The sequence below is a fragment of the Oreochromis aureus genome, linkage group 3, assembly GCF_013358895.1.
Source record: "Oreochromis aureus strain Israel breed Guangdong linkage group 3, ZZ_aureus, whole genome shotgun sequence".
Lineage (NCBI taxonomy): Eukaryota > Metazoa > Chordata > Actinopteri > Cichliformes > Cichlidae > Oreochromis > Oreochromis aureus.
The window spans coordinates 16052166-16064840 of record NC_052944.1 but is presented as its reverse complement, the minus strand read 5'-3'; the positions used below and the strand labels follow the sequence as shown (position 1 = coordinate 16064840).

The window sequence follows — 12675 nt, the reverse complement described above, 5'->3', positions numbered from 1 at the left end:
TGTGTGTGTGTGTGTGTGTGTGTGTGTGTGTGTGTGTGTGTGTGTGTGTGTCAGACTGTCAGAGAGAAGGAATAATAGCAGACAGACAACTGTAAACCAATTTTCTTCTTTTCCATTTCTTTTCCTAATATCTCAAGTTTCCGTCTCACTCATGCCACTGCTTCCTCTTTCTTTTAAGCTTTGGATGTTTTTTTTTCCCCTCTGTGTCATTTTTCCTCACTCTGTGTTGGAAATGTCAGAAACTCTCAGTCATACTGTGACATCTTTACAATTAACCTTTTATTTCCAGCCTGCTTGCGCAGAACCGGTGACTTCAATTACACATCTGAGCAGAGCAGAGACACATTTGGCACTGCCATACTTCACCTTTGGCTCCAAATCGCTTTATTTTTCCCAAAGAGTTACATATGTGAGCCTACATGTTAAATCAGATGACACAGTTTGGTCACTGAAGCTATCGGGATAGACTTTTCAGCCACCCGCCTACAACCCCCTTTTTTATGAGCTAAAGGTTTACTTCAATGGAGCCTTTTATAACATCTGGCAGTTTAAGCTAGAGAGCATTTACACCGTGGAGGTGGGGGACAAGCCAGGTGTCCCCTGGAGGGACAAATCCTGTAGTTATTTAAAGAAAAAAAAAAAAAAACACCCAGTAAGATGGACAACCCTTTGGCACAGGGGGAATATACTTATACACTGAGTGGCTTTCCAGCTTCCTTTTGCGATGGCAGGACACAAAAAAACAAAAATCTGAAACCCAACATTAAAAATAGCACAGGCAAAATGACCCGCTGGCATTCCTTGATGTTACTCACAAGGTAGCAGGCTATCATTCAGGCATCCAACCCCGAGGTTCCAAACACAATAAAAACTCTGTGCCCTTCGAATCAAGGCCTCACATCTTCTTCCCAATCAAACACCAAATCAAAAACCGCATAATTGGTATCAATTAAGGCTGAGAGGAATGTGCTGCACTCCAGAGCAAATAGTCAGCAACCCTAATCACAACATCGGAGTGGACGTCTCGACACTTAACGCGGCACACATACACACTTTTTTATATTTCAGCTCTACAAAGCAAACTTGTCTCGAAGTCCAAAGTCGCTGCTGACAGAATCGGACTTATGTTCCATGAATTGGGGAATTATCTGAAACGCACACACACTGGTGTAGTCTGTGGTGCCAGCAGGGAAGGACGTGGACTTTGACATATTCACAGGCCGATGCGGCCCATGCATTCTCAATCCATAACCCTCTGATATTTACTTTTACAAGAAATCCTTCTCGTATTTGCCAATGTGTGACTACAGAAAATAAACTGTGGCATCAATGATGTGCCTGGAGCTTAAAACCAAACACCCGAGGAGGAAATTAATGGTTTTGATTGACACGAGCTTGGAGACGGCTCTCTACCACAACATTGCCGAAGGTGTCTCCTGACAATTTAAACAACAATCCATGAAGATGATGAGGTGAGAAAAATGATAGAACGCATTGTTATTTTACACAAGGGCAGGCTCGGATATTAGGTTGCATGAGAGAAGCATGCAGGAGGTTTTGAGGATTAGGGGAAATGACTGTCCACAGACAAATGCTCCACTGTCTTAAAAGATGATTCTGCTTTAATATGAAAGAATGGGTTAGGATAACATTGGCTGCCCCAAAGTAATTGCTGACATATGGGAACAAGGTTGAATCACAACAACAAACTCACAGAGCCAGAAACAAGAAGACTGACTGTAAACAAGCCAACAGCTAATTTAGATCCCCTTTATTTTGCAGTTAAAACTTAAAGTGAGCACATTCACATGATGGTAAAAGTCCTTTAAAGTTCACCCCAGTTTTCCTGACTGAAGTCATCGATTCAACAAAGTGCTGGAAACATTACTCAGAGATTTTGGTCCATATTGACATGACAGCATCACACAGCTGCTGCAGATTTGTCGGCTGCACATCCATGATGTGAATCTTCAATTCTACCACATCTATGGAAGCCCGTTTCTGCCACACAAAAAAAACAAAAAACGATCCATAACTCGAAATTTTGACTTATTAACTCAAAATTTTGAGAAAAGTAACTCGAAATTTCGAGTTAGCACTGCCAATCAGTAATCCACGTGAATGACGTCATTTCCTTGTTACCCGGAAGCTGAAGCCCTCAGCTACAAATGCTACAGCTAAGCTACCAGTATTACATCCAGTCATGAATCCACAGATTGCTGAGTATTTTCAGCGTGCCTTCAAAAATGATGAAATCCGTGTGTTATTAGCTGAATCACATGGCGTTACTATCAGCAAACGTACTCGCGAAAGCGCCAATTTGTTTTGGTTTTGAGTGCGCGTTACTCTGCGCCATATGCTTCCGGGTAACAAGAAAGTGACCTCATTCACGTAGATTACTGATTTGCAGAGCTAACTCGAAATTTCGAGTCATTAACTCGAAATTTCAAGAAAATAACTCAAAATTTCGAGTTACGGTACTTGATTTTTTTTTTGTTTTTTTAGTGGCGGAAACAGGCTTCCATACACATCCCAAAGGTGCTCTATTGGAATCGAATGTGGTGACTGTGGAGGCCACTTGAGTACAGTGAACTCACTGTCATGTTCACAAAACCAGTTGGAGGTAACACTGTGGTCATAGAGGGATGGAAATGGTTACTAACAATATTCAGGTAGGCTGTGGTGTGTAAATGATGCTCAGTTGGTAATAAGGGCCCAAAGCGTGTCAAGAAAATATCCCCCACATCATTCTCAGGGCAGTTGGGCCATTCTCTTCTGACTTTTGACATCAATGAGGCATCTTTCATCCAGAGAACTGGAACTCACTTCACATTTTCTCTGTAAATCCAAGCGACGGCTGTGTGGGAAAATCCCAGCAGATCAGCAGCTTCTGATACACTCAGACCAGCTTGTCTGACGCCGACAACCAAAAGTCCCTGTCCATTTACTTTCCCTCGCTTCTAATCATCTTCCCGACCCTCACTGGTTTTCACCAGTTGGATTCTGTGTTAGTTTTTGTCATCTTCAGTTTTCCTTTTTTAGCTGTTACTTTACACTTATTTGCTGACTCACCAGTTCTCCTTGTGGTCCTGCCGTCGCTTTAATGTTTTGCCCTTTGTTGCTTGTGTTTTCCTGTAATTTATGCAAGTTTAAGCACCTTTGTACTCATGCTTATCTTTTTCTCAGTATTCTTGCTTTTTGTGTCTATATTTGTGTCCTCTTTAAAAAAAATGCCCATAACACTACTGTTCATGTGATGTTTTCAGTCTAATTAAAAATAATCTAAAGGCCTCAATTAAAGATTATATGAAGTTGTTATGCTTTGAAGTACCACAGACACACTGGTTGATATTTCTTTTTTCCCCCAAACGATATCATTAAGAAGTGAAAAAAGTAAAGATGAGGGAAATGTAGTTCCCCATCCATCCATCCATCCATCCATCCATCCATCCATCCATCCATCCGTTCATCCATCCATCCATCCATCCATCCGTTCATCCATCCATCCGTTCATCCATCCATCCATCCATCCATCCATCCATCCTCACCTATTATCCTAACATGCTTTTGGAATGTGGGAGGAAGAGTACCCAGAGAGAACCTGCACAGGCGCGAGGAGAACAACATTTAGTTGTATGCTAATAAAAAACCATTTTATGGCCGCTACTTCCACCCATGCCCGTGTTATTTTTAGGCAGATAGAATCTCTCATATGATTGTGACAAATCGCCACCATCTGTCATAAAATCCCTCGATTCTCTGTCAGTGTGCAGTGTTGGGATTATGAGCAGGGTTTCACCTGGTCGCACAACATTTGAGAACCCCTCATGATGTCTCTGTGATAAACAGCTGACAATCCAGTAAATGAGCTGTTCATCATTATTAGTATAGAATGATGTTAAAGTTAACTTTGTTGTTGTTTTGACCTTTTAATGTGATGGGAACTCAGCCAACCCCATACGTTTGAAAACACCGCTTCTATCATCACTCGCTGTCTGGTGAAACAGAAAAGCTCTCTCATGCTGAATGTGTTTGAGGTCTTGTAAAGGGTCGCTATGTTGGCTTTCCAAGCAGCAGACGTTTAACTGATACCGCTCCTCTGCTGCAGAATAAAGAGTCAAATGAAAAGATTACAATATTATGATGTGATGACATTACTTAACAGTCCCAGCGTTCTGAGGAAGAGAGACAAATGAAGCTAAAGTTAACGAGAGACTCACATCGAGGACCCCTCGAAGGCCCGAACCCTCGGCTCCCACGAGAAGACTTTAACGGTTCAGGCGGGATATAAATGGTAGCCTCCCACCACCCTCACAGACGACGTATGTGCTCCAGGCATGATTTATACGAAAGCCATTGTTTAAAAAGCTTTCTGAGCCACGGTATAAAATGTTTTACCAGGACAAGGATTTTACGACTTGCAGCTGAAAGTCCACCACACTTCCCCATCCCACCAAAACCAGAGGATTAAAATAAAGATGTAATTCCCTGACAATCATCTAAATCCAATTAAAGCCAGATGGGAGCTGAAATGAAAGTAAGCAGCGTTACAGCTAAAACATGTTACTCCCTAAATATCTCTTTTTTTTCCAACATTGTCACCTAAGCTTTAGCTTTCACTGCTTCCACATCCACACATTCCACATGAGTCAAGCTTTTCCTCTCATCGTTCCTTAATCATGATTGATTATTATTTAATACTCCATCCAGAGGAGCGGTCAGCTGGATCGTTGAGCCTTGCGAGCGAGCTGGTTTCAGTGTTTGGTGGTAATGTGAAGATGATAGATTTACAGAGCCATAAACACACCTATTGAGATTACTGTATCATGGCTCAGGTGGGAGGAAGAACAGTGCAGCATGCAAAGGCACGGGATAAATAATGCGCTCGAGGGAAAGACGGACGCCAGCTCGTCCTCCGATGGGCCAATCTCTTCTGGCTAAGAGTACATCTTCTCGGTGAACTCCCCACAGCTCTGCAGAGGAAGACATTTGTTCTGTCTCGATTTTGGGGCCACAGCTTTTTGGAGTATGCATGAAAGCAAAAATGATTTGTTTTTCAGAACAGCAGGCACATGAGAGCTCAGGTCTTGTAGAGTTGCATTGCCCCAGAACAACCCGTGAGATTGGATTGCTTACAATAGCTTACGGGTGAATTTATTTGACATTAGCTATTAAATCAGTCCAAAAAACCCCCCATATAATCAGCAAGGTTAAGAGGGACAAAACTATGAATAAAATTAATGAAAAAAACAGATATAACGAGAGCATGATGGGAATGCTGTTATTTTTTATTCTACAAACTCTAGCATTGGATAAATTGAAATACTTGCTTGATTTGCCAGATCAACAAAGAAAGTTTTCATAAAATTCACCAAAAAACAGAAATTTTGGGTTAGCTTTATTCTCCAGGGACGAGAAATCAGGCGACTATAAATTAAATGGTCACATGGACAAGTCAACAATGACGTATATAAATTAAATTCAGTTAAATTCAATTCAATGTCTTTTATATAGCATATAACAGTCGACTCAAGCCGTTTATGTTGTGAGGTAAAGACTGAAGAATACAGAGAAAAGCCCAACAATCAGGCGACCCTTTGTAAGCAAACACATGGCGACAGTGGGAAGGAAAAACTCCCTTTTAACAGGAAGAAACCTCCGGCAGAACCAGGCTCAGGGAGGGGAAGCCATCTGCCGTGACCAGTTTGGGGTAAAGAGAGGAAGACAAGACAAAAGAGCCGTCAATTTAATACTTAAATCAATCAAGAATTGGTTGATTTAAGTATTAAGAATTGATCGATAAAGAAAGTATGTCTTGATATAAGGGTACAATGAGCAAAGATGTACTTTCTTTCCTCTAAAACAAACCACTGTGCTCAGCTCACAATATTTTATAGCAATTTACTGCACTGTTTATGGTGACATATTGAATAAGCCACATTCTGATCCCACCTGAGTAAGCCTCTAAAAACTCCACATGCAGGCCACAGCGCTGAGAGGACTCGAGCACGTAATTAAGAATCAGCAGTGACATTTACTACTTTCTGAAGCCGCGTTCATGTGCTCTCACCATCAAGCTTTTCCCATTAGCACGCATATGTTTTAGCAGCTTTCTGGTGAATGCAAAGGCTAAGTTCATCAGGGTCCCTCTACACAAAGCCCACCACCTCACACACTCCACATCCCTCTTTCACCCACCCACGGCCACTGTGGTATTTTAAAGAGGGTAAGAAAGGAAGGGATGGGCATAAATTAGCCGTGTGAAGCCACTGGAGTGAGTTAAACTGGCCCGCCAGGCTGGGGCTAGAGTGAAACGGGGAGCGTGGGACCTGCATCCCGATCTGGGCCGACGCTAAGCACCGCAGCTTATTTATGGGATAGCCGGCATCAAGTTGATCCCCCGTGTTTCAAAATGGAGACCATATTGCTGTATCATCTGGATAATATAGCTGCTGCTCAGAACAGTTTACACATGTTTTCTGAAAATATACTTCCTTTTGTTGAAATCAATTAAAAAAACGTCAATTTAGGGTGTGTGTCCACTGACAGCTGTTTTTGCTCTGGCAGTGTCTACTTTCTATACAAATACAATGTTTAGTGTTAACAGTGCTCACTGAGCATTGCAAAAACACTCTTAGTGCACAGATTTTTTCCTGCTATGCTCACAGTGCTCTCATTTGAAAATAGTTCAGTTGGAACAGCAATGCGTTTCTCTGTGTCACAGCTCTCTCATCACCCAATCAGTATCTAAAGGTGATAGGACTAATGACGTGAGTAACGACAGGGGAAAAGTTGATTCTGCCTGTCACTAACAAGCCAGTTATTTATGATCTAAGAGGTTGTTGTCTGTAATAAAGCAACAACAAAAGCTGGAGAGAAGTGCTTGGACTGAGTTCTTTGCAACTACAGTTACTTGTAATAAGAACTTTTTGAATCAACATCTTAATGCTGTGGTTTGGTTTTACATCCTGATGTTTTCACAGTTCTTAAACACCAACATTGGTTTCGACCATAGCAAGTAGCTTATATTTCACAAAGAAGCCAAAAATACCTCCGTGCACCACCTTTCTCACAACTGCAAACAGATAAACTTAGCATCTCGTAGAATGGCAGGCAGAGCCTCAAACAATCAGGTCCCTTTTTTCCGGAAACAGCTCCCAATTTAGATTCAGGCGACAGACACCCTGTTTACTTTAAAGTGTAGACTTAAAACGTTCTTTTTTGATAAAGCATATAGTTAGGGCTGGATCAGGTCACCCCAAATCAGGGGTCTCGAACTCCAGGCCTCGAGGGCCGGCGTCCTGCAGGTTTTAGATGTGTCCTTGATCCAACACAGCAGATTTAAATGGCTAAGTTAACTCCTCAACATGTCTTGAAGTTCTCCAGAGGCCTGGTAATGCACTAATCATTTGATTCAGGCGTGTTGACCCAGGGTGAGATCTAAAACCTGCAGGACACTGGCCCTCGAGGCCTGGAGTTCGAGACCCCTGCCCTAAATCCTCTCTTAGTTACGGTGCAATAGGTCCATGGCTGCTGGGACCTTCCCATGATGCACTCAGTGTTTCTTCTTTACGGACCTCTTTTCACTTCCTGTGTTTTTATATACCACTCTGCATTTATGTAGTTATTATTAATCTCTGGATCTGTCACAGTTCTGGGTCATTTTGACCCAGCGTTTTGATTTCTTGTCTTTTGGTTCTTTGAGTCTTGTTTATTTATTAGGTTGTCTGTGTATTTCCTAGCCCAGTATGATTATACTCCTGAGTTTATTCTGTCATCTAGTCTTGGTTTGCCTTTGTGATTCCCCCCCTGTTTAGGTCAGCCTTGTCTTCATGTGCATCTGTCTGTTCCCCTACTCAGTCCGCGTCTCTGTGTTCTTCCTGTTTTACTTTGATAGTCTCTCGTCGGTGCGCGTCATGTTCTTTTTTGCTCTTCCCCATTACATCAGTGTAATTTGTGCCAGCTGTGTTTCCCAGGTGTTTCCTGTTTGCCGTGTTTCCCTCTTCTTTTTACTGTCCGTGCCTTCCTATGCTCGTCATCGCAATCACCCTCATGCCCCGCTGTGTGTTCTCCCTACCTGCCTGTATCTTCCAAGTTTAGTTAGTGTTGTAGTTTCTCAGCAATTAAAGCTGCCTTTTGAGTTTACCACTTGTGTTTGAGTCTGCGCTTGGGTCCTCTCCTCCCTGCTTCACAGGGCCAGCACATGACAGAATCTCTTACACAACCTGTCTTTGTCTTGTCTCCCTCCTCTTACCCCCAACCAGTAGCAGCAGATGGTTGCCCCTCCCTGAGCCTGGTTCCACTGGAGGTTTCTTCCTGTTAAAAGGGAGTTTTTTCTTCCCGTTGTCGTCAGGTGTATTTTAAATGCAAAATGGACAGCTGGAATGAGGTTGTGACCGCACAGCAATGCAATCTCTATTCTATTCTAGCACAGACAAGATGACAGGAATCAATGTTTTTTAAATATAAGAAAAGTATATTTTTCATATATCACCCCAGAAATCACCTACCCTTCAAATTTATGTAAAAAAACCTATGGAGTGTACAGCTTTGGTGTTACGGTCAGTTTGATTAGCAGGAGAAAAGCTGGTGGAGCTGCTGTGAGCTCATTTGTTGTATTAAATATTATTATACAAACAATTTTTAAAACAAACTATGTATAGAAAGAAAGACGTCCAGCTGACCCTTATTATCCATCAGTGCCTGGTGAGTCAGTAACACAAGTTTTTTTATATACCACTGCAAGACATTTGAAGGAATGTCCAGAGTGGATTCAAAAGTAAGAACCGGTTTTCTTGTCTTGTTTAAAAGGCTGTCTGGGAAAACTTACATTATAATAAAAATATATTGCAGCTCTTTGCAGGAGTCATTTCAAGTAATAAAAACTGTGAAATCCAAGTTTTTTGGCTGTAATAGCCTCCTTGTGGAATGCAAAACTGTAAATATGACATGCATGATCATGTCAGGGTCCATATCAGTTTCTAAAAGCACACATCAAACAGAAAACCTATATGACCCTACTCCTAGCCCGCGAATAGCTAATCTCAGTAGAAAAGTACACGGAACAAACACTGACTAATTACTGACACCATGAGAGTCAATAGAGAGCAATCCACCGAAGCGCAGACATGGAACAGGCTTCCTAGTTAAAATTGCAAAACGAGACAAAACAGTTGACCAACCGTTTTCTGAGCACTGACAGCAGGGAGCGACCCCAGATAAAAAGACCCCTGGTTTGTCTCAGCAGCTTATTATTCATGAAGTGTGAGTGTGGAGTTTTTAAACTCAAAGCAAGCTGAAGCTTTTCAAGTCACAAAGCAGGTCTCTGATGTGCTATATACGCTTCGCACAGCTCAGGTTTCAGTTTTTAACCCTAAAATTAAGTCACAGCAGTAACATATGTTTTCTATTTTCTGAGATGTATTGCATGTTGTCTTTGGCTCTAGGACGATCAGAGAAAGTGATAGTAATACGATAAAGGTGGTCAAAGGAGGCTTAAACCTTTGGAGCGTCCTCTGAAATCTGACGTTTTTCGCTCCGTTAAATAATGATGCAATTACACGGAAAGCGAAGGGGCGTGTGCACTTCAGTTCCTTGTTCTGACCTGCGTCTGACCTATAAATATGGAAACGATTAAAGTAGGGAAAAAAATGGACGACACCTCGAGCACACTGTGTTGCACAACTGGAGTTGGAGATTCACTGAATATTTTATATTCACACAATTAGGTTTTCATCAAAACAGTTCTCAAGCAATTGCTCACTCTCTGATGAAGGCTGTTGGCGTCGGTTTTTGTTTAAATGTCTCCTAGCCAGTTTCAAATCTGAGAAAAGCTGTTCAACCGCACTTTCCTTTCTACTGTGTGTGAAGCTGTGAAGGTTTTCATATCGCTGCCTGTATGATGGAGTTATGGGAAGGTGATAACACAGAATTTATGTTGCTCTGAAGGCTGATAGTGCAATCTTCACATTTTTATCTTAAATATGGGCTCAGATAAGATGACTTCAAGTTTGTATGATGATGCTTAGAAGTGAGTTCAGAGCCTGTGGATTTTTATAGCTGCAAAGCTATGAAGAAATCAACCGAATGCTAAAAACACAACAAGAAAAAAGAGTTAAAGTTAAATTTCAGTGAGGATACAGGTACATAAAGTAATCACTAAAAGCCTTCTTTACTGTATTTGTGTGTTTTATATATTAATTTTGTTTTCTTTGTTCTGTAAACCTACTTTAAGGATTTTGTAGTGCAGCAAAAACAAATGCAAATTGCAGGATAGTATATATTTATTTTTTTCAGTTTAAATTCAAATTCTATTTTATCTATATAGCAACAAATCACAGCAACAGTTGCTTCAATGCACTTTATACTGTAAGGTAAAAAATGTACAACAATAGAGAGAAACCCCAACAATCAAAAGACCCCCTTGCGAGCAAACACTTGATAACAATGGGAAAGAAAAACTCCCTGTTAACAGGAAGAATCCTCCTGATCAAACTATTGACCTTGAAGGAGAAGTGAGTAGTCAAATATCTTTATATGATACTTTCTATGTGTTGACAATACACACCACACATGTAATAACCATAGTTTCTAGGTAATTTTGGACTAATAAGTCAAGGTGACCTTGAAAAGCTGACCTCTGACCTTGAGGTCAAGATCAACAGGGTTTTTATTTAAAGGTTTTTAATAGATGCACCTATAGCTTGCTATAACTTCTTCTTCCAGCTGAAAACCTGGTTTTACTAAACAGTCTGAGAACAAGAAATGAACAAATAAACCACATAAATTTTGAATATATTATTTTTTTAGTGGTTGTTTAAGTGCACTAGCTTTATCTGTAGATACTGTATCAAAGACATACATTTTCACATGTCCAAAAAACACCTGAGATATAACTTCCATGAGATTTCCTTATTTTTAAACACTCATTTTACAAGCTCAGAATCATATAGACAGTGTGACATAGGCTCTTATGTAATATACTCCTCTCTCCAGAACTTGTCATGGTGCCGGGAGTGCTGACAGCTCTTTCAAGCTGTCAAACTTTAAAACATCAACTGGCCTTTGTCTTGTAGCACCCACATTCACAAAGAGGAAACTATCCATCAGCCTGCCACAGATCTGCATTCAAGCATTCCTCACCCATATGCCTGTGCAATTGCCCGAGAAACACAGAGGACGCAACAGTAACGCAAAAAAAGGCATTGTGGCTGTTTCTCTCTGATATTGCTCAGTTAGATTTTTGAAGTGAGATTAATCTATCCAAAACTGAGTCTTTCATTAAGCTGACTTCAGCACTCCCTGTTAACATATGAACAGGAAAGACAAAGTAAAAGACATCCTACTAAAGAAAAAGGAAACATGAGTCAATCAAGACTTGAACACTTCCATCCCATTTTTATTTTTTCTCTTGTAGCCTCACTGCTTTACAAACTCTCACTCCATCTAGTCTTCTCTTTCCATCCCTCTTACATAAAGTGTACTGGACTGCATTTCAGCTCAGCCTGTCTAAACCCACAGAGCAGATCACAGAAATACATGGAAAATGTGCTCACACAGGTGGCGCCCTGCCCTTCTTTTCTGCAACCAGTGGCATATCAAATGCAGAACGCTCACTAGTAGGTCAACAAAGAAATACAGCCTATGGGATGCATTTTATGAGGAAGCACTTATCCCCCATCCTACACCCAATACACAGTCACAGTAATCGTATCATTTTACTGGTGGCGTGCCTTATACAGGCCAGTGTTATCAATCTACTACTTAAAGGTAAGCCACTTTTATCAGTATCACATGAAGAAGCTGTCTCAGCCTTTAAAATTTAAGCCAAAAGACAAGTAGCTTTAGTGTTACATTTTCTCTTTTCTTTAGGTAGATACGCTGTTAATGAGCGTCTTTTAAAACGAATTTTTACAAAGAAATGACAGAAAATGTACAATCCAACTGCTAAATTTACATTATGTGCAGCTGTACACTGCAATAATTATGTGTTGTTGTCGCAAAATCCCATGGCACATCTGGACTTGTCTCAGGGCACATCAGTGCAAATCATGGAACTAGAGAGTTTCTTACCAAGTCAGCTAAAACAACTTAAAACATGATTATTAAATACTACTAACTATCTACTACTGTTAGTACAGTTTCATGTGGTACACTATATGCACTCTATACTTGTATTATGTAAATTCTGATAGGGTGGTGTTGTCTGCAATTGAACACAACAAGTTATGATCTTTCCAGATTACATTTATAATTTTACAATACACTAGTTTTTGCATTTCATGGATATTTCCAACTCACTGTGCCTCTCCTACACCTTTCAACAGTGAAGACTACAATTTAACCTGCACAAACACTAAACAGCAGCAGCTAACTAGAGGTGGTGGCCAGATGAGTCCAAACGTTGGTAGTATCCATAGCAACACAGTTAGTGGTATCGGACTGACACTAGTGTAATAGCATCAATAATGTGTTTCTACATTGTAAAAACTCGAAATCTTACCAAGTATATTTGTCTAATTTCTAGTCAAAAATATCTCATCACACTTAAAATAAGACACCATAACCTGCAGCTTATTTCAAACAAGTGTACTAAGTAAAAAAAATCTGCCAATGGAAGAAGTGAAAATTCTCCAGATCCAAGATGCAGTGTCTTAAAACGAGTTCATATATCTC

General features: G+C 40.7%; 1 protein-coding gene across 3 annotated transcripts in view; it reads right to left on the bottom strand.

The window, feature by feature from the left end:
* Positions 1-12675, bottom strand: part of LOC116332910 (ADAMTS-like protein 1) — a 103360-nt gene that overhangs the window by 35578 nt on the left and 55107 nt on the right. The window lies entirely within an intron of this gene.